Below are 20040 nucleotides of genomic sequence, written 5' to 3'. Positions count from 1 at the left end.
GGAAGCAGAGAATGGAACATCTTCCATTCAAGGGGCCATTTCAGGTGGCCCTCTACATCCCCAAATTAATCCATCAAACCGTTGCATCTGTGACAGCATAGTTTTACATGTCAATATGTGATACTGCAGTTTCTTAGTCTCTAAAGTTAAAGGCTTCCTGGTGGTGATGACACGAGGACCAGGGGATTGCTGGGACAGGGCTAATGTGCACCTCACTCACAGCTAACCACTCATGAAGTGTCTCCATGGGCTGCACCCAGTCCTGGAGCTCTATGTATGTTATCTCTTTTATTCCTTACATGAAGCGGGTGGGGTTAAATCCCCATTTTGCAGTTAAGAAAACAGTGACACAAGCAGATGTAAGTAAGTAGAGTATGTTTGCAGGTAAGTCCTGTACTGCCTCTTGGCATTGGCTTACTCTGGGAGGTGCTGCCCAGGATCTCTCAGCCAGTTAGTGGAGGAGTGGGCCTGCATGAGGCAGACTGACCCTGGCATCAGATCTCCTACCCATCTCCCCACCTGTGCTCACTCAGTTGCTGCCCCTTCACTCCCTTTTCTTCTGTAGAGACAAAGGGAAGAATCTGTCAGGAAAATTCCTGGGAGAGGGGAAGCTGTACTTCTGAAGAAGGCAGTTGTTGCAGTCCTAGTCTGCTCACAACATGGTTGGTGGCACAGAACTTCCCACACCTCCATGCCAGATGTCTTAAGGATCAGCCCAAAGCTTAATGTCTCCAGGGATACCCACTTCCTTCCTAAGGGAAGACAGAGGTGCTTGAAAATGTAGGTTTTATTATTATTCAGGTATGGTGAGGCCAACAGACCAGGAGATGACAGCCATTGAAGAGAGAGTTTATTACTCACAGTCCCCAGGAGGAGGGAGCACACTGGGCCACACGGGGAAGCATCAGGTCAGTCAGGAGGCAGAGGGAAAGGGGGAAGCTGTGGGCAGAAGGCTTTATTGTGAGAAGAAACAGGTGAGGCAGGCTTAGGATTGGCTGGCTTGGAAAATTTGAGCAGGCTCTGGGCCATAGAACTGCCTTAGTTGTCTGGTACCTGGCCCTGGAGTGACTGGGACTGGTAACTGGTGGCCTTGAGTGTGAGAGCCTGATAAAGGAGGCGGTTGGAGGTGTGGGCTCTGGACTGGTTGGCTTGACTGTGAAAGATGTGTTCGTAGGTGAATCCTGTACTGTCTCTAGGAACTGGCTAACTCTGGGAGGGGCTGTGCCTCTACCATCAGCCAGGCTCCAAGATGTCAAAATATCAAATACAGAATCTAGAACATTTGGTTATTCCAGAGAGCTCATGCAAAGATGGTATTAGGAGCTACTTTTCCAATCAACAGCCTCCAGTACTGTTTTCTCTCCAGAATCATCTATCAGGGAAGAGACTTATAATCAGAAAGCAACAGAACAAAGAGGGCAGGCCACAGTTAGGTATAAGCAAGGGATTGGTCTTTCCTGGGGTGGACCTAAAGGGTCGCAGCTTTAAAAGCATCCATTGTTATTAGAGTGTTAACAGTAGCATCTCACGTGTGAAGGTAGGGAAGAACGAGAAGAGGTCAGGGCCAAGACCCTGAAGGGGGCTGTGGACCCAGAGCATGTCTCATAAATCCCAAGTCAGATTCTGTTGACTCCTGGGACTTTCTGTTTGTTTCCCCCCTAATTTCTCCTTTTTTTCAATTTACCCATGTGTCAGAAGCACCTGGGGAGCTCCTCGAAATTGGTGGGGCTGACCCCTGGCCACTGCTCTGCATCAGAATCCCCTGGAGGCTGGTGAAGCACGTTTCCAGGTCCCACACCGAGAACTTCTGATTCAAAAGATCTGGGGTGGGGCCTGAGAATTAGAGCCTGTTCCTAGCACATTCCCAGGTGATGCTCATGATGCTGGTCTGCAGCCCCTGGTCTGTGAGCCACTGACCTAAGGATTCTAACTCAGTAGGTCTGGAGAGGGCCCCAGGTGGTTCTGACCTGGTGGTATTCTGAAGTCTACCCCTGGAGAAACACCACCCTGAGACTGAATGAATTCTGTGATGAAAATTCTCACTGTGCTGCTGCCGTGCAAGGGAGAACTGGCCGAGGAGTTATTTGGCCAGCTTGAGCGACGCAGACCCTAAGAGCACTCCCGGGTAGGCAATTGCCCCGGTGGAACGCCTCGTCAGAGCAGCACATGGCAGGCCCCCCTGGAGGATCAACGCAGTGGCTGAACACCGGGAAGGAACTGGCACTTGGAGTCCGGACATCTGAAACTTGGTAAGACTGGTCTTTGGAACTTGCCCACTCCATTTGAGTGGAAGCGTGGCCTGATCACCCAAGGCGTGCCTGTACTGGCACTTTGGTTTTTGTTTTTGACTTGACTTGAATTGCTTGATACTTTGGTTTTGGTTTTGACCTGGATTTCTGGATATTCTGATTTTGGTTTTGATTCTGGTTTGGTGTAAACTGAAAAAGTGTGTGTGTGCCCTTTTTACCCGTTTTTTGTTTTGTGATGTGCGTGTGGTGTGAGCTTGGTGTTTTGTCTCGGGGAAACATGGGTCAGACACAAAGTAAGCCTACAGCACCCGGTATTCCCAGGCGGTCTCCCATCCAAGTACTAACCAGGCCCGACCCTGCTTAGCTTCCGAGATCAGACGAGATGGGGCGCGTTCAGGGTGGTATGGCCCTAGACACGGCTGGAAAAGGCCAGACGGGCCCCCCAAAGTGTGGGGCCTAAGCCTGGGGTCCCAGTTGCCTGAGCCTAGGAGTTTTTTCTGTAATGCAATATCATTCTGAGGTTTGTCACAATGTTAGAAACACAAAACTTGCCAGATCACCTGGCCTCATTTTGGGCTTGAAAAAAAATGGGGTCGCCAAAGATATAAAGAGTGTCCCCGAACTGTTAGCCCTCCTGAGGTTAGAACGCCCTAGCCCTACCCCCAATGCCCAGCACCGTGGTAACTGCTTTAGTTCCAGAAGTACAAAGTTTCAACATCCAAGGTATAAGGGTGACCCCTCTGTGAGACATTTACTCTTCTAAGAAAACTTAGTTCCTCACTCTTCAAAAGCTGCTTGGGAAAACTCAGGCAATGATGAAAGTGAGTATCAACTTCAAACTTCACCATGTCCCCAGGTTTCTCTCATTTGTCACATCAGCTAAAATCTTACAGGGATTTTTTTTTTTTTTTTTTGCGAGGAGAAAACTAACTTTGTTTTAGCCCTGTGATCTATAAATGCAAATAGTGGATTGGAGTCAATTTCCAGTGTAGAGAGAGTTGAGTGATAGAAATGCTAAATGGAAAATCCACTTTCCAGTAGCTTTCTGTAGCCTGGACAAACGCATAATTTATTCTCAGATAGCTGGACTAGCAAACTTGCAACAGGGAGTGTCATGTCAGAATGCATTTGTGCAAGGAATCTGAATTTCAAAGGACAGCTTTGCCTGGAGAGACACCACCCAGAACAATGTGGGTTTAATTAAGGTTTAGAGCAGCACTTTGTTCACGTGGGGTTGATAGGAAGGCTCCAGGTAAGATTTTATTTGGTAATAGATTATTGACCAATGGCAGGCAAGGGTGGCTGGTTTGCATATTTTACTATTCATGACCTTGGGACTGCAGGAATCAGAATGACAGTAGGCGATATCTCTGTCAGCCTGCTGTTTCTGGAGGGAAAGGCAGTTTTGTGGGTGGATAAATAGACCTCATTTGTGTTGCCTTTTGCACCTGGACCTGATGTTCTGTTAAAGCCAAGTGTGAGAAATAACTTCTCTGAAGCAAAGGGCATGCTTGGGTGAGAGTAATTAACCTGAATACCAAAGATCTACTGTGGCACCAAGATAAGGAGCAGTGGGCAGACCCTGCCCAAACAGAAGCAGAGTGAAGTCCTGGAGGGCAGACCTGTGCTCTGAGAAGGCAGTGCAGGCTCCTTAGCATGAGTCAGTCACCCTTGGTTTGCACCCAACCCAGAAAGATGTCCTGAGGAATCCCAACGCATCACAGCCAGCCAAGGGTCAGACTGAGTTGGGACAATAACAGGATTCCAGGGTTGTGGGTGCTGGGCAGCACCTTACCTGCTTGCCTAGGTGAAAAGGATACCAGGAAGAGCTTTGCGGGATGAGGCTTTCTGGAATAAATGAAGTCATAAAAGATGCTATCAGAAAAAAGGGGTAAGGCAGAGGTGCAGCTTGGTAGGATGGGGTGCAAAGAAAAATCCATTTCTGCATTCCTTTTTCCACTGACATTTCCTTCCCAGCTGCCCCACCCCCAACCACACACAAACAGAACAAAACAACTTCTGGGGCCCAGTGGTTACTCCCCATACCTTCCTCCTAAAATTGCTCTCCTTGACTGGGCACGGTGGCTCACGCCTGTAATCCCAGTACTTTGGGAGGCTGAGGCGGGCAGATCACTTGAGGTCAGGAGTTCGAGACCAGCCTGGCCAATACGGTGAAACCCTGTTTCTACCAAAAATACAAAAAAATTAGCCGGGTGTGGTGGCGCAGGCCTGTAATCCCAGCTACTTGGGAGGCTGAGAATCGCTTGAACCTGGGAGGTGGAGGTTGCAATGAGCTGAGATCGCACCACTGCACTCCAGCCTGGGCTACAGAGTGAGACTTCGTCTCTAAATAAATAAATAAAAAAAAAATTGCGCTCCAAGAAGTCTAACACCAGTAATTCAAACTTTGGGAAGATTTTAGTTTAGGTATTATCTCCCATTTTTAACATATGGGTGTCTAGTTACCCCCCGTATTATTATCAAAAGGACTGTTCTTTCTCCATTCAATTGCCTTTGCCCCTTTGTCAGTTGACTATATTTGTGAGGGTCTATTTCTGGGCACTTAACTCTGTTCCACTGATCAATTTGTCGATTATTTTTACCAGCATCGTCCTATCTTCATTACTGTGGCTTTACAGTAAGTTTAAAGTTGGGGAACGTATTGGTTAGTCTGAGTCTTTTGTCTTTCCATATAAACATTGGAATTATTTTTTCAGTATCCACAGAATAATTTGTGAGATTTTGATTTGAATTTTGTTGAATTTATAGATAGAGTTGGAAAGATCTGGCATCTAAACAATATTGAGTCTCCCTATTCATGAACATGGAAGATCTCTCTATTTAGATATTCTTTGATTTCTTTCACCAGAGGTTTGTACTTTTTTTCATATAGATCTTGTAAATATTTTATTATATTTATGTGTAAAGATTTTTTTGGTACTAATGTAAATAGTATTGTGTTTCAAATGCCAGTTGTTCATTGGAGTATGTAGAAACCCAATTGACTTTTGTGTATTAACCTTATACCCTGCAACCTTGCTCATTTATTGGTTTCAGGAGGTTTGTGGGGTTTTTTTTTTTTTTTTTTTGGTCAATTCTTTGAAATTTTCCACATTAACATTCATGTCATTTGTGAACTGAGTTCTTCCTTCCCAATCCCAATAATGCTTTTTTTCTTTCCTTTTTTTTTTTTTTTTTTTTTTTTTTTAATTTTGAGATGGAGTCTCGCTCTGTTGTCCAGGCTGGAGTGCAGTGCCATGATCTTGGCTCACTGCAACCTCCACCTCCCAGAGTCAAGTGATTCTCCTGCCTCAGCCTCCTGAGTAGGTGAGACTATAGGCACAAGCCACCACGCCTGGCTAATTTTTTGTATTTTTAGTAGAGATGGGGTTTCACCGTTTTAGCCAGTTTGGTCTCAATCTCCTGACCTTTTGATCCGCCTGCCTCAGCCTCCCAAAGTGTTGGGATTACAGGCGTGAGCCGCCGTGCCTGGCCTTCTTTCCCTTTTCTTGTCTTATTACATTAGCTAGGACTCCAAGTACAATGTTGAATAGAAGTGGTGAGGCAGACATCCTTCCCCTGTTTTCTGATTTTGGGAGGAAAGCATCCAGTTCCTCACCATTAAGTATGTTAGCTGTAAGCTTTTGTAGATGTTCTTTATCAAATTGAGGAAGTCTATTCCTAGAGTGCTGAGAATTTTTAACATGAATGTCTGTTGAGTTTTGTCAAAATCTTCTTCTGCATCTATTGATCATATGATTTTTCTTCTTTAGCCTACCAATATGATAAATTATATTATTTGACTTTCCAAAGTTGAACCAGACTTATATAACTGGAATAAATCCCACTTGGTTGTGGTGTATAATTCTTTTTATACATTGTTGGATGCTATTTGTTAATATTTTGAAGATTTTTGCATCTATGTGCATGAGAGATACTGGTCCATAGTTTTCCTTTCTTGTAATGTCCTTATATTATGTCCTTATACCTAGTCTGGTATTAAGATAATGCTGGCCTCATAGAATGAGTTAGAAAGTATTTCTTCTGCTTTTATCTTCTGAAAGAGATTATGAAAAATTGGCATCATTTCTTTCTTTAATGTTTGGTAGAATTCCCCAGTGAAATTACCTGGGCTCGATACTTTCTTTTCTGGAAGGTTATTATTTATTTATTTTCTTTATGTAACATAGGCATCTTCAGATTATCTATTTTTCCACGTGTGAGTTTGGTAGGTTGGGTCTTTCAAGGGAGTGGTCCAATTTATCTGAGTCATTAAATTTGTTGGCATGAAGTTGTTCATAGTATTTTTTTTATTATCCTTTTAATGTCCATGGAATCAATAGTGATGATCCCTCTTTCATTTCTGATATGAGTAATTTATGTCTTCTCTCTTTTCTTGGCTAGACTGGCTAGAGGTTTATGAATTTTATTAATCTTTCAAAAAAACCAGCTTTGGTTTGATTAATTTTCTCTGTTGATTTCCTGTTTTCAATTTTATTCATTTCTGCTCTAATTTTTGTTACTTCTATTTTCTGCTTGCTTTAGGCTTATACTGTTCTTTTTCGTTAGTTTCCTTTGGTGAAAGCTTAGATACTGATTTTAGATTATTCTTCTTTTCTAACATATGCATTCAGTGCTATATATGTAATTTTATTTTCAAAGCCAGAAATCATTTATTGAGTAATAGAAACTGAAGTAAATAACACTGCTTTCAGTCACTGAATCCCACAAATACTAAGTTGTATTTTTGTTTTCATTTAATTCAAAATATTTTAAAATTTATCTTGAGACTCATTGTTTGGCCCATGTGTTATTTATAACTGTGTGGTATAATTTCTAAATAATTTGTTATTTTCCTGCTGTTTTTCGGTTATTGATTTCTATTTAATGTCATTGTGATGTGAAAGAATACTTTACATGATTTTTATTCTTTTAAATTTGTTAAGGTGTGTCTTATGGCTCAGCATGTGGTATATTTTGTTAAGTGTTCCATGTGAGCTTAAGAAGAATGTGTATTATGCTCTTCTTGTATGAAGTCAACAACTGTCCTATACGTGTCAATTAGAACTAGTTGACTGATAATGATATGTAGTTAACTAAATTCTTACTACTTTATGCTTGCGATGTCTGTCAATTACTGATAGAGGAGTGTTTAAGTCTCCAAGTATAATAGTGAATTTGTCTATTTCTCTTTGCAGTTCTGTTTTTGCCTCACGTATTTTGATGCTCTGTTCTTAGGCCCATATACATTAAGAATTATGTCTTCTTGGAAAATTGACCAGTTTATCCTTTTCTAATGCTGCTTTTTATCTCTAATAGTCTTCCTTAATCTGTAGTCTGATTTGTCTGACATTAACGTAGCTACTCTTCCTGTCTTTACATAAGGGTTAGCATGGTATGCTTTTTGACATTCTTTTATTTTTAATCTATCTGTGGATTTACATTCAAAGTGTATTTCTTGTAGACAACATATAGTTAGTTTCTGTTCTTTGATCTGCTCTGACAATCTCTGTCTCTGAGTAGGTGTTTTTGAATCATTTCCACTTAAAATGATAATTGATACAGTTGAATTAATATCTACCATATTTGTAACTTTTCTATTTATTGTACCTGTTTTTTATCTTCCCCTCTTTTTCTGCCTTCTTTGGTCTTAATTGAGGATTTTACATAATTCAATGTTCTATTCTCTCAGCATATCAATTATACTTCTTTAAAAAAAATTTTAGTGGTTTCTCTAGAGTTTGCAATACATTAATACATTTACAACTAATCTAAGTCCACCTTCAAATGACATCATACTGCTTCATGGGTAGTGCAGGTAAAGTATTCCTGATTCATCCCTTAGTACACTGCTGCCAATTATTTTATTTATCCACATGCTATAATCATTGAACACATTGTTGCTATTATTGTTTTGAGCAGACAGTTAAAAATTATGAATAAAATAAAGATTTTATTTTTATTTATTCATTCTCTGACACTTTTTCATTCTTTACGTAGTTCTGAGTTTCTAACCTATATACTTTCCTTTTCTCTAAGAACTTTTTAAAAATAATTTTTTGCAAGGCAGATCTACCAGTAAAAAATTCTCTCAGTTTTTACTCGAGAAAGTATTTCTCCTTTGCTTTTGAAGGTGATACGGTTTGGCTGTGTCCCCACCCAAATCTCATCTTGAATTTCCAGTTGCTGTGGGAGGGACCCAATGGGAAGTAATTGAATCATGGGGGCAAGTCTTTCCTGTGCTGTTCTGGGGATAGTGAATTAGTCTCATGGGATCTGATGGTTTTAAAAAGTGGAGTTCCTGCACAAGTTCTCTCTCTTTGCCTGCTGCCACCCATGTAAGATGTGACTTGTTCTTTATTGTCTTCTGCTATGATTGTGAGGCTTCCCCAGCCACTTGGAACTGTAAGTCCCACTAAACCTCTTTCTTTTGTAAATTGCCCAGTCTCGGGTGTGTCTTTATCAGCAGTGTGACAATGGACAAATACAGAAGAATAATTTTGCTGGATACATAATTGTAGGTTGGTGGTTTTTTCTTTCAACACTTTAAATATTTCACTCTACTTTTTTTCTTGCTTGAATAATTTCTCAAGAGAATTCTGGTATACTTCTTATCTTTGCTCCTATGCAAGTAAGATGTTTTTTTCCTCTGGTTTCTTTCAAGATATTCTCTGTGTTTGGTTTTCTACAATTTGAATATGCTATAATTAGATTTTTAAAAACATCCTTATTGTGTTCTCTGCCCTTTTAATCTGTGGTTTGCTTTCTGGCATTGATTTTTGGAAATTCTCGTTATTAATCCAAATATTTCTTCTGTTCATTCTTCTTCTGATATTCTTATTTCTTTTTTTTCCCTGAGACAGGGTCTCACTCTGTCACCCAGATTGGTGTGCAGTGGCATGATCACAGTTCACTGCAGCCACTACCTCCCTGGGCTCAGAAGTTCCTCCCACCTCAGCCTTCTGGGCATCTGGGGCTACAGACAAACACCACCATGCCTGGCTAAATTTTGTATTTTTTGTAGAGATCGTGTCTGACTATGTTGCCCAGGCTGCTCCTGAACTTCTGGGCTCAAACAGTATCCCCCCTAGGCTTCCTAAAGTGCTAGGATTACAGGAATAAGTCACCATATCTGGCCACTTACTATGTGTATCTTAACACCCTTTCTAATTGACCCACAGCTTTTGAATATTCTGTTCCTTTTTTCCCCATTATTTTTTTCTGTTTACATATCAGTTTGGGAAGTTTCTATTAACATATCTTAAAGCTTATTGATTCTTTCCTTGACAGTGTCCAGCGTACTAATGAGCACATCAAAGGCATTCTTCACTTTCGTTACAGTGCTTTTATTTTCTAATGTTTTATTCTGATTCTTTTGTAGAATTTTTCTCCCTGTTTATATTGCCCATCTGTTCTTGCATGTTGTCCACTTTTTTTTTCATTAAAGGCCTTAGCACATTTAATAGGATTTTTAAATTCCTGGTCTAATAATTCCAAAATCAGTGTCATATTTGAGCCACGTTCTGATGCTTGCTTTGTCTCTTCAGACAATTTTATTTGTTTGTTTTGGTTTTGGTGTTTTGCCTTTTAGTATGGTTTATAATTTTGTTTTCAAAGCCAGAAATGATTTATTGAGTAATAGAAACTAAACAGGCCTTTAACGTGAGCGTTTATGTTTATACGGCTAGAAGTTAAGCTGTGTTTAACAGCTGCTGTAGCTGGAGGTGCTAGGGCCTTCCATTTCCTCTAGCCTTTTTGTGTTTGTGTTTTTTGTTGTCTTGGGATTTTCCTAGAGACTCCTTTTTAAATTGAGTCTTAGCTTTATAGTTCTTTCTGCTGTAATCTTGGTTATCACACAGGAGCCTGTTAATGTGGTGGTAATGTATGAGGAGAGGGAAAAATCTTTATAGTCCGATGATTAGGACTTAGTCATTTAGTAAGCCTGTGCCCCTGGGCTGTGACCCTCACAAGTGCTTCTCAGCTTTCCCCTTGTGTAGGTGAGATAAGAAGGTTAGAGGGAGATAGAGCTGGGTACTTCCTTCTTTCAAGGCTTCAGGTTTTGGTAAAGTAGTTTCCTCTGAGAAAAGGCCTTTGTTAAAGAGAACGGATCTCTCTGGGTATATTTTAAAATGGTTGCTTTTCCTGTCCCCTTGCTGGAAGCAGGAAGTGATTTTTCTCTGATCTTCACTTTGATAACTTTGTTGGTCTCTAGGAGGTAAAACTCATGAAATTATGACCTCTCGCACCACCCCTCCCCCTAGCCTGAACCCAAAAGAGTTTTTGACTTTCAAGCTAGTCCACACTTAGCTTCCATAAATCAGTCAATTACCACTTAAGTTTGTCTGCCCATTAGTTACTTACTTGCTCCAGTAGCTTCTACTTTAATTGTGTCATTTAAATTTCAGTGTTCTTTTGTTGCTGAAATATAACAATATAATTGAGCTTTGTATATTGACCTTATATCTATCACCTTGCTGAATTCACTTATTAATGCTAATGGATTTTCTGTTAATTTTTAAATGGATTTTCTATGTACACAATCATGTTATTTAAAAATAATTACAATTTCATTTCCCATTATTTCTAATTTTGATAGCTTTTTTTTTTCCTTATTGCAACTACTGCCAATGTAATGTTGAATAGAAGTGGTGACTGAGTATCTTTGTTTCATTCTTAATTTGGGTAAAATCTTTCAATATTTCCCATTAGGTGTGATGTTTATTTTAGAGTTCTTTCTCTTCCAAGCTACTCTATCAGTTAAAGAATGTTCCCTTCTAATCCCACACTCAGAATATTTTTTTTTTCTTTTATCATGAATGGGTGTTGAATTTTATCAAGTGCTTTTTTGGCATCTATTTAGTTGCTTGTCCTTTTATTTTCTTAGCGTGGCAAATTACATTGACTAATTTTTTGAACATTAAATCAACTTTGCATCCTAGAATAAATCCAATTTGGACTTGTTTTATTATACTTTTGATTAGGTCCTCAATTTGGTTTGTTAATGCTTTATTTAGTATTTTTACACTACGTTATTAGGGAAGACTGATTTATAAGTTTTCTTTCTTTGCTGATTTTGGTATCAAGGTTAACCGGCTTCATAAAATGAGGTGGGAAGTGTTCCCTCTTTTTCTATCCCTGGGTAAGTTTGTGTGAGATCAGTGTCACTCCTTCTTAAATATTTAGAAGGATTTCATTAGTGAAGAATTTGGGCATAGAATTTTACTTGTGGGAAAGAATTAAATTACAGTCTCAATTTCTTTCATACATGGATGACAATTCAGATTTTCTATTGCATCTTATCTTAGTTTTGGCAAGTAATGCTTTACCAGGAATTTGCCTATTTTATTTATATTTTGAAATTTATTGGTATGACATTTTTATAACATCCCCTTTTCTTCATAATATTGATAATTTATGTATTCTCTTTTTTTAGCTCATTTTGCCAATGATTATCCATTTTATTAGCTTTTTTTCAAACAAACAATTTTTCCTTTTGTTGTGTTTCTTTGCTGTATGCTTGCTTTCTATTTCATGGATTTCTGCTCTTATTATAATTATTTCCTTCCTTGTACTTTATTTTGGTTTCATTTGCTATTCTTTTTCTAACTTTTCTAGATCAACATTTAGATTATTCTTTTTCAACCTTTCTTCTTCTCTAATACATGCATTTAACACTTTATCCTTCTGATTATGGCTTTAGGTATACCCCATATATTTAGACATGTTCTATTTTCATTAATCAGTTCAAAATATTTTCTAAGTTATATGGTGCTTTTCTCTTTGATCTATAGATTCTTTAGAATGTATTCTTTACTGTATGTGGAATCTTGGTGATTTTCTTTCTTCTTTTTTTTTTTTTTTTTTGAGACGGAGTCTCACTCTGTCGCCCAGGCTGGAGTGCAGTGGCGCGACCCCTGCTCACCGCAAGCTCCACCTCCCGGGTTCACGCCATTCTTCTGCCTCAGCCTCCCGAGTAGCTGGGACCACAGGTGCCCGCAACCGCACCCGGCTAATTTTTTATATTTTTACAGAGACAGGGTTTCAACGTGGTCTCGATCTCCTGACCTCATGATGTACCCGCCTCGGCCTCCCAAAGTACTGGGATTACAGGCGTGAGCCACCGTGCCCGGCCAAGAAACTTGGTGATTTTCTAGCTATCTCTGCTTTTTAAAAATGTTTTAATTCCATCCTGGTCAGAGAATGCATTCTCTATTATTTCAATCCTCTAAAATTTTGAGAGACTCACTTTGTGGCTCAGGTCAGTTTTGGTGATTGTTCCAAGTGCACTGGAAAATAACATATACTGTGGTTGTAGAATTTAGTATTCTACATATGTCACTATGCCGACAGCTTATTAATCATGTCCTTCAAGTTCTTTATATAATTATTGATGTTGGGCTTCCTTGTTCTATTAGTTACTAAAAGACATATGTTAAATTAACTATGATTATAGATTTATATATTTCCTCTTTTAATTCTCTAATTTTTGATTTACAGATTTAAAACTATATTTTGAAGTACATTCAGATTTAGAATCGTTATGTCTTTCTAATAGATGGATCCTTTTATCATTATTAAATATACCTCTTTATTTTTAGTAATGCTTTCTCAATTAAGATCGACTTGTCAGATAATTGCATAGCTGTACTTACTTTCATTTGGTTGATATTTGAAGGGTATATAATTTTCTATTATTTTACTTTCACACTTTCCGGATTCTTACACCTAACCATATATTAGGATGTCTCTTCTGTAAGCAGCTTAGTGTCGCTATTATTAAAAAATCCAATCTGATGATCATTGTGTTTTAATTGGAATATTTATTTAATTTACATTTAATGTGATTTCAAATATATTTAAATCTAAATTTATCATTTACGCTTTGTTTCCTATTTGCTATGTTTTAAAATTTCCTTTTTCTTCTCCTTTCTTGGCTTCTTTTGAATTAATGTTTTTATGATTTCTATTTCCTTCTCTATCATTCTCTTTGTGATTGGCCTAGAGAGTATACCATCCATCTGTATCTTATTATCAGTCTTTTATAATAATCTTCCTGAACAACTCTAGAACTTCACAATATTTTAACTCCTTTTATCCTTTTCCCAACTTTAATACTATTTAGTCATATATCTTAATTTGGTATATATTTTAAACCCCTGAAGGCATTATTATAGACTGAACTGTGTCCCTCACCCTAAGAATTTACATGTTGGAGTCCTAACCCCCAATATCTCAGAATGTGACTATATTTAGAGATATGGCCTTTAAAGAGGTAGTAAAGGAAAAATGGGTCATTAGGTTGGGCCCTAATCCTATATGACTGGTATCCTTGTAAGGAGAGGAGATGAGGACACGGACACACACAGAGAGAACACCATGTGAAAACACAGGGAGAGGACACCATCTGCAAACCAAGGAGAGGGGCCTCAGGAAAAACCACCCCTACCTACACTTTGGACTTCCAGCTTCCAGAACTGTGAGGTAGATTTCTGTTGTTTAAGCCCTCCAGTCTGTGGTACTTTGTTATGTCAGCCAGAGACAAATACAGACGACATGATTGTTATTGTTTTAAACAGTTTTATCCTCTTATTTATTCTATTGTTTCTTATTCCTCCCACATCATTATGCTCCCTTCAGGATACTTTTCCTCATTCATGGTAAACTTCCTCAGTATTCCTTTTTGAATTGGTGTGCTTGGGACAAATTATTTTGGCTTTTGTCTGAAACATCTTTACTTTGTTTTTAATTTATTAATTGGGAAAATGTTAATATAGTATCATTTTTGAACAATCACTTGTGCCAAGCACTGTATTTAATATTCTATATAATTTTTTCACTAAATATTTACAACAGTTCCAAGGAAGTAGAATTGGCCATCTCCACTTTACAAATAAGAAAACTGAGATTGCCACAGATCTTTCAAGGTTACCTAGCTAGTACATAACAACGTTTGCCTTTATTTTGAAGGATATTCCCACTGGGTATTGGATTCCAGGCTGACAGTCATTTGCTTTTAGCATTAAGGATGTCATTTCATTATCTTCTAAATTCTATTGATCTGTTGAAAAGTCAGCTTTATCCACACGTTTTATATATGTATACATGCACATGTATAGCAGGATACACAAGAAAGTGTAATAGTTACTGTTACCGAGGACTCTAGGAGAGAATGCATTTCCCTGCCTTTTCCAGCTTTTCAAGGCCACTCACATTCCTTGGCACATGATCCCATCCCTCTCCCCCATCTTTAAAGTCAGAATGGCCAGTTGAGTCTTCCTACAATGCCAAGGTTTTGGTCCTGACACTTCTGCCTCCCTCTTATAAGATGCTTATATCTTAAGTATAAGAATATACTTAAGGATGCTTGTGATTACACTGGGATCACCTGGATAATTACATGGGACCAACTGCCCCGTTTGCTGATCAGCCACATCAACCTCAGCTGCATGTTTAATTCCTTTTTGCCATGTAAGTAACATATTCAGAGGTTCTGGGGATTTGGCCTTGGGCATCTCTGAGGATATGGGGTGGTTGAGGTGTATAACACAGGCAAGACATAAAAGGTAGAAAGTTCATGCTGGGGGAGTGACCCTGCAAAAGAATTTGGCAGGTTTTTCAAGATGACCTGGAAGTGCAGCCTGTTCCTTTAGTGGCAACAAATCATGGATTCACTGGGTAAAACCAATTTCATACAGCCCCTGCCCATTGTTCTACCAAATGTGTTCAGATTGTGGGTCCTGGTTTTGATGCCCCAAATCCCAATTACATAAGAGAAGGAACACAACAGATGCTAATGATAGGTACTCCTCCCCAAGAATGACTGCATTCCCCTTTTCATCAAATTAAAGCTTATCTGCTGGAATGGACAATACCTTTGTTTCTCTGTGAGCCATGAGGGGCCATAGTCGGGTCTGAATGACTATGGACTGTGCATGCTGACAATATTTCTTCGCTTCTTTGCTCTTCTCTGGAAGTGTACAGGGGTTTTTTGCCTGTTGAAAGGAGGGACTTCATTGGTAATCAATGACTCTCAGCAGTAAATAATAACAGCCACAACTAACCATGAGTCTGGGATTGTGCCAAGTGTTTTACATGTGAGCTCTGCTGCTGGCTGTTGGCTCCCACGCATAGACCTCTGTTCTTGTTTTGCCACTCCTTTGCCAGGGCCTCCCACTGTGCTTGGCTCAGAGTAGGTGCTCAATAAATATAAGTAATATGTGTAATGCTATCAACTTTTCACAGCATCTTTAAGATGCTATAATTCCCCTATTTCGTTGCCTGGAAACAGGCTCAGAGAGGCTAAATGACCTCCTGCAATCACAGAGCATGTACATGGCAGAACTGAGATTCAAAGCCAGGTCTGACTCTTGAGTCCAGGCTCTTAGCTTCTACACTCACCCATCTCATGTTCAGTGTAGTCTGCATGGCAGACACACGCCCCAAAGAAGGCACATCAAGGAAAATTTGGGAGTCAAGTCTGAAAACTGAAGTCAATAAGATCCAATATAAAATCAATCAGATTAACCACTTGGAGTGATGGTTTGTTGCTTGACCACTAGCAAGTTTTCCAAGTTTCCTTAAGGGAGAACAAAGTGCGTCTTAACTAAGTGTAGAAAAACAGTTCAGTCAAAGTGGTTGTGATGCTTAACTTTGTGTGTCAACTTGGCTAGGTCATGGTACTGTGTCCAGAGTTGGTTCCTTCTGGTGGGTTCGTGGTCTCACTGACTTCAAGAATGAAGCCGCGGACCTTCGTAATGAGTGTTACAGCTCTTAAAGATGGCATGAACCCAAGAGTGAGCAGTAGCAAGGTTTATTGTGAAGAGTGAAAGAACAAAGCTTCCACAGCGTGGAAGGGGACCCTAGCAGGTTCCCATGGCTGGCTGGGGTGGCCAGCTTTTATTCCTTTATTTGTCCCTTCCCAGGTTCCATTTTTGTCCTATCAGGGTGCCCTTTTTTCAATCCTCCCTGTGATTGGCTACTTTTAGAATCCTGCTGATTGGTGCATTTTACAGAATGCTGATTGGTACATTTTACAGTCTTCTTGATAGCTACAGAGTGCTGATTGATGCGTTTTTTACAGAGCGCTGATTGGTGCATTTTACAATCCTCTTGCTAGCTACAGAGCCCTGATTGGTGCATTCTTACAGAGCGCTGATTGGTGCATTTTACAATCCCCTTGCTAGCTACAGAGCACTGATTGGTGCGTTTTACAATCTTAGCTACAGAGTGCTGATTGGTGCATTTTACAATCCTCTTGTAAGACAGAAAAGTTCTCCAAGTCCCCACTCGACCCAGGAAGTCCAGCTGGCTTCACCTCTCAGTGCCTTACCAGAAGGGTGTGTCCTTAACCTTGGCAAAATAAACTTTCTAAATTGATTGAGACCTGTCTCAGATACTTTTGGGTTCACAATATGATGCTGTAAGAGAAGCATACACCCACGTAGGGAGATGGGACTATTAGAGTGGATTTATTAAGTATGACCTCCTCACCAGCCTCCTAACTACGTCCCAAAGATGGCCCAGAGACATTGAGAAATTCATTGGTGACAGGGACATGCACATCCTGTCAAGGTCCTGTAGTGGTTGTCCACTATACCTGGAGGAAGGTGGGCCTGGAGGAAGGTGGGGGACTGCTGCTTCTGAAGTGGGCTCTGTGATTGCAGGGAAGAGGATGGGATCCCTCAAGGCAGAGCCCAGCACAGCACATGACAGCCAGAAGCAAGGTGTCATGGCTCCTCAGAAGGTCAGTAGGGCCCGAGTGGAATGCAGGTGACCTGACCTGCCCAGATCTTAGGCAGAGGCTGCTTGATAATGAGGTCTCTCCTTGCATAAACTTCCTGAGAAAATAATTTTACCTGTAATTTATTTCCATCTTAAAATGAAAATAACCCCAACCAAGAGTTCATCTTTTCATTTATAAACACTGCACATCTCCAAGGATGAAAGTTCTTGAGAACAGAGCTTTTCAAATTTTTATATTTATTTGAGTCACCCTAGATCTGTCAAAAATACAGACTCTGACTCAGGAGGTCTGGGGTGAGGTCTGAGATGCTGCATTTCTCACACACTCCCAGGAGATGCTGCTGCTGCTGCTGCTCTGTGGGCCATGCTGGGAGTGGTTAGTTTTTAAAGATAAGAGAACATTGACGGAGGGCTGAGGGATGGGTCCTGCTTTCCCCCACCCCAGCTGTACTACTGTGCTTTAACCAGAGTAGCCCCCAGCCTTTTTACAAAAGTCTTAGCTCAGATTTTATTTAAAAAAAAAAAAAAAGCAGCTCTAATTTAAAGCAGATTTAATGTTAAAAAAAAAATAGGCCTAAATATTCATGATGAATTTTCAATTAAAAAAAAGAGAGACATATGACTAAGTCATTCTACTTTCCATTGTTATCTTCTGGAATTCTTTTTCAGTTCCAGTTTTCATTCATTCAAGAAATAATTTTTGCAAGGCTACTCTATTCAAAGCACCATAAATGCTGAATTTGTCTAGTATCAGCTTTTGCAAAGTTGAAATCTCCATCTTTGGCTCTTCTGACCTGGGAATCCTATCTGTAAAACTTCAGCTGCTTCTGGCACAACACAATCCTCTCTCCCCATGCCAGGGTTGGAGTTTGATGGTTTACACATGTTCATTTCAATCTCCTGTTATTGGGAAAGACTGTTGCCACCCAAGGTCTGGAGAGCCAACAGACCTTTCAGAGGGGGTTTACAAGGGCCCATTTTGTAGAGGCCACACATTTCTTTAGATAAAATTATGAGGAAATGAGGAAAGGCAAGAGAAAATGGCTTTCAAATAGACCTATTATCTATGCATTTGATGTGCTCCTACCTTTCTATAAATGCCAATGACTCTTGATTCCGGAAAGGTACAGTATTTACTGCTGGTTCACCTTCCATGGGTTGTGATTCCTAACACATTAATGTTATGTCTTTCGGGCTATTGAGTTATTTAAAAAATCACACTCAGGGCTCCAGTTAAATGTCAGCTTCTTTGTGATGTCATTCCTGACAACCCTGTCCTTGTTAGAAATAACTGATTCTTACTCTGCCCTCTGAATATGCAGCTATGTAGAAGTTCCCAATAGATGGTAGATATTAATAACAGATGTGTATGTTTTGAAGTAATGTTTTATAAGAGTATTAGAGTATAGTCTTTTTAAAATTTATTTTAAGTTCTGGGATGCATGTGCAGAATGTACAGGTTTGTTACATAGGTATATGTGTGCCATGGTGGTTTGCTGCACCTGTTGACCCATCCCCTAAGTTCCCTCTCCTCTCCCCACACCCCTAACAGGCCCTGGTGTGTGATTATCCCCTCTCTGTGTCCATGTGTTCTTACTGTTCAACTCCCATTTATGAGTGAGATCATGCGGTGTTTGATTTTCTGTTCCTGTGTTAGTTTGCTGAGGATGATGACTTCCAGCTTCATCCATGTCCCTGCAAAGGACATGATCTCATGCCTTTTTTCATGACTGTGAAGTATTCCATGGTGTATATGTACCACATTTTCTTTATCCAGTCTATCATTGATGGGCATTTGGGTTGGTTCCATGACTTTGCTATTGTAAATACTGCTGCAATAAACATACGTGTGCATGTGTCTTTATAGTAGAATGATTTATATTCCTTTGGATATATACACAGTAATGGGATTGCTGGGTCAAATGGTATTTCTGGTTCTAGATCCTTAAGGAACCGCCATACTGTTTTCCACAATGGTTAAACTAATTTACACTCCCACCAACAGTGTAAAAGCGTTCCTTTTCTCCACAGCTTCGCCAGAATCTATTGTCTCTTGACTTTTTAATAATTGCCATTCTGACAGGCATGCGATGGTATCTCATCGTGGTTTCGATTTGCATTTCTCTAATGATCAGTGATGTTAAGCTTTTTTTTCATGTGTTTTTTTGGCTGTATAAATGTCTTATTTATTTATTTATTTATTTATTTATTTAGAGATGGAGTCTTGCTCTCCAGGCTGGAGTGCAGTGGCGCGATCTCGGCTTACTGCAAGCTCTGCCTCCCGGGTTCACACCATTCTCCTGCCTCAGATCCACAGGCAGGAGAATGTTGTTGTTGTTGGTAGGCTATTAATTACTGCCTCAATTTCAGAACTTGTTATTGGTATATTCAGTGATTCAACTTCTTCCTGGTTTAGTCTTGGAAGGGTGTATGTGTCCAGGAATTTATCAATTTTTTCTAGATTTTCTAGTTTATTTGCATAGAAGTGTTTATAGTATTTTCTGATGGTAGTTTGTATTTCTGTGGGGTCAGTGGTGATATCTCCTTTATCATTTTTTATTGTGTCTATTTGATTCTTCTCTCTTTTCTTCTTTATTAGTCTAACTAGTGGTCTACTTATTTTGTTAATTTTGTCAAAAAATCAGCTCCTGGATTCATTGATTTTTTTTTGGAGGTGTTTTTGTGTCTCTATTTGCTTCAGTTCTGCTCTGATCTTAGTTATTTCTTGTCTTCTGCTAGCTTTTGGATTAGTTTGCTCTTGCCTCTCTAGCTCTTTTAATTCTGATGTTAGGGTGTCAATTTGAGATCTTTTTGGCTTTCTAACATGGGCATTTAGTGCTATAAATTTCCCTCCCAACACTGCTTTAGCTGTGTTCCAGAGATTCTAGTATGTTGTCTCTTCATTCTCAATGGTTTCAAAGAACTTCTTGATTTCTGCCTTAATTTCATTATTTACCCAGTAGTCATTCAGGAGCAGGTTGTTAAATTTCCACGTAATTGTGTGGTTTTGAGTGAGTTTCTTAATCCTGTGTCCTAATTTGATTGCACT

At 39.6% G+C, this 20040-nt stretch overlaps 1 non-coding gene across 1 annotated transcript; it reads right to left on the bottom strand.

Annotated features, from left to right (window-relative positions):
- Positions 1-2545: 2545 nt before the first annotated feature.
- Positions 2546-2664, bottom strand: LOC129039638 (5S ribosomal RNA). The gene has a single exon (XR_008503372.1). It is a non-coding gene; the product is annotated as a 5S ribosomal RNA (ribosomal RNA).
- Between the last annotated feature and the right edge of the window lie 17376 nt (positions 2665-20040).

This window comes from Pongo pygmaeus, chromosome 5 (genome assembly GCF_028885625.2).
Source record: "Pongo pygmaeus isolate AG05252 chromosome 5, NHGRI_mPonPyg2-v2.0_pri, whole genome shotgun sequence".
In the NCBI taxonomy this organism is placed as follows: Eukaryota; Metazoa; Chordata; class Mammalia; order Primates; family Hominidae; genus Pongo; species Pongo pygmaeus.
This window is presented reverse-complemented; position numbering and strand designations above follow the sequence as displayed.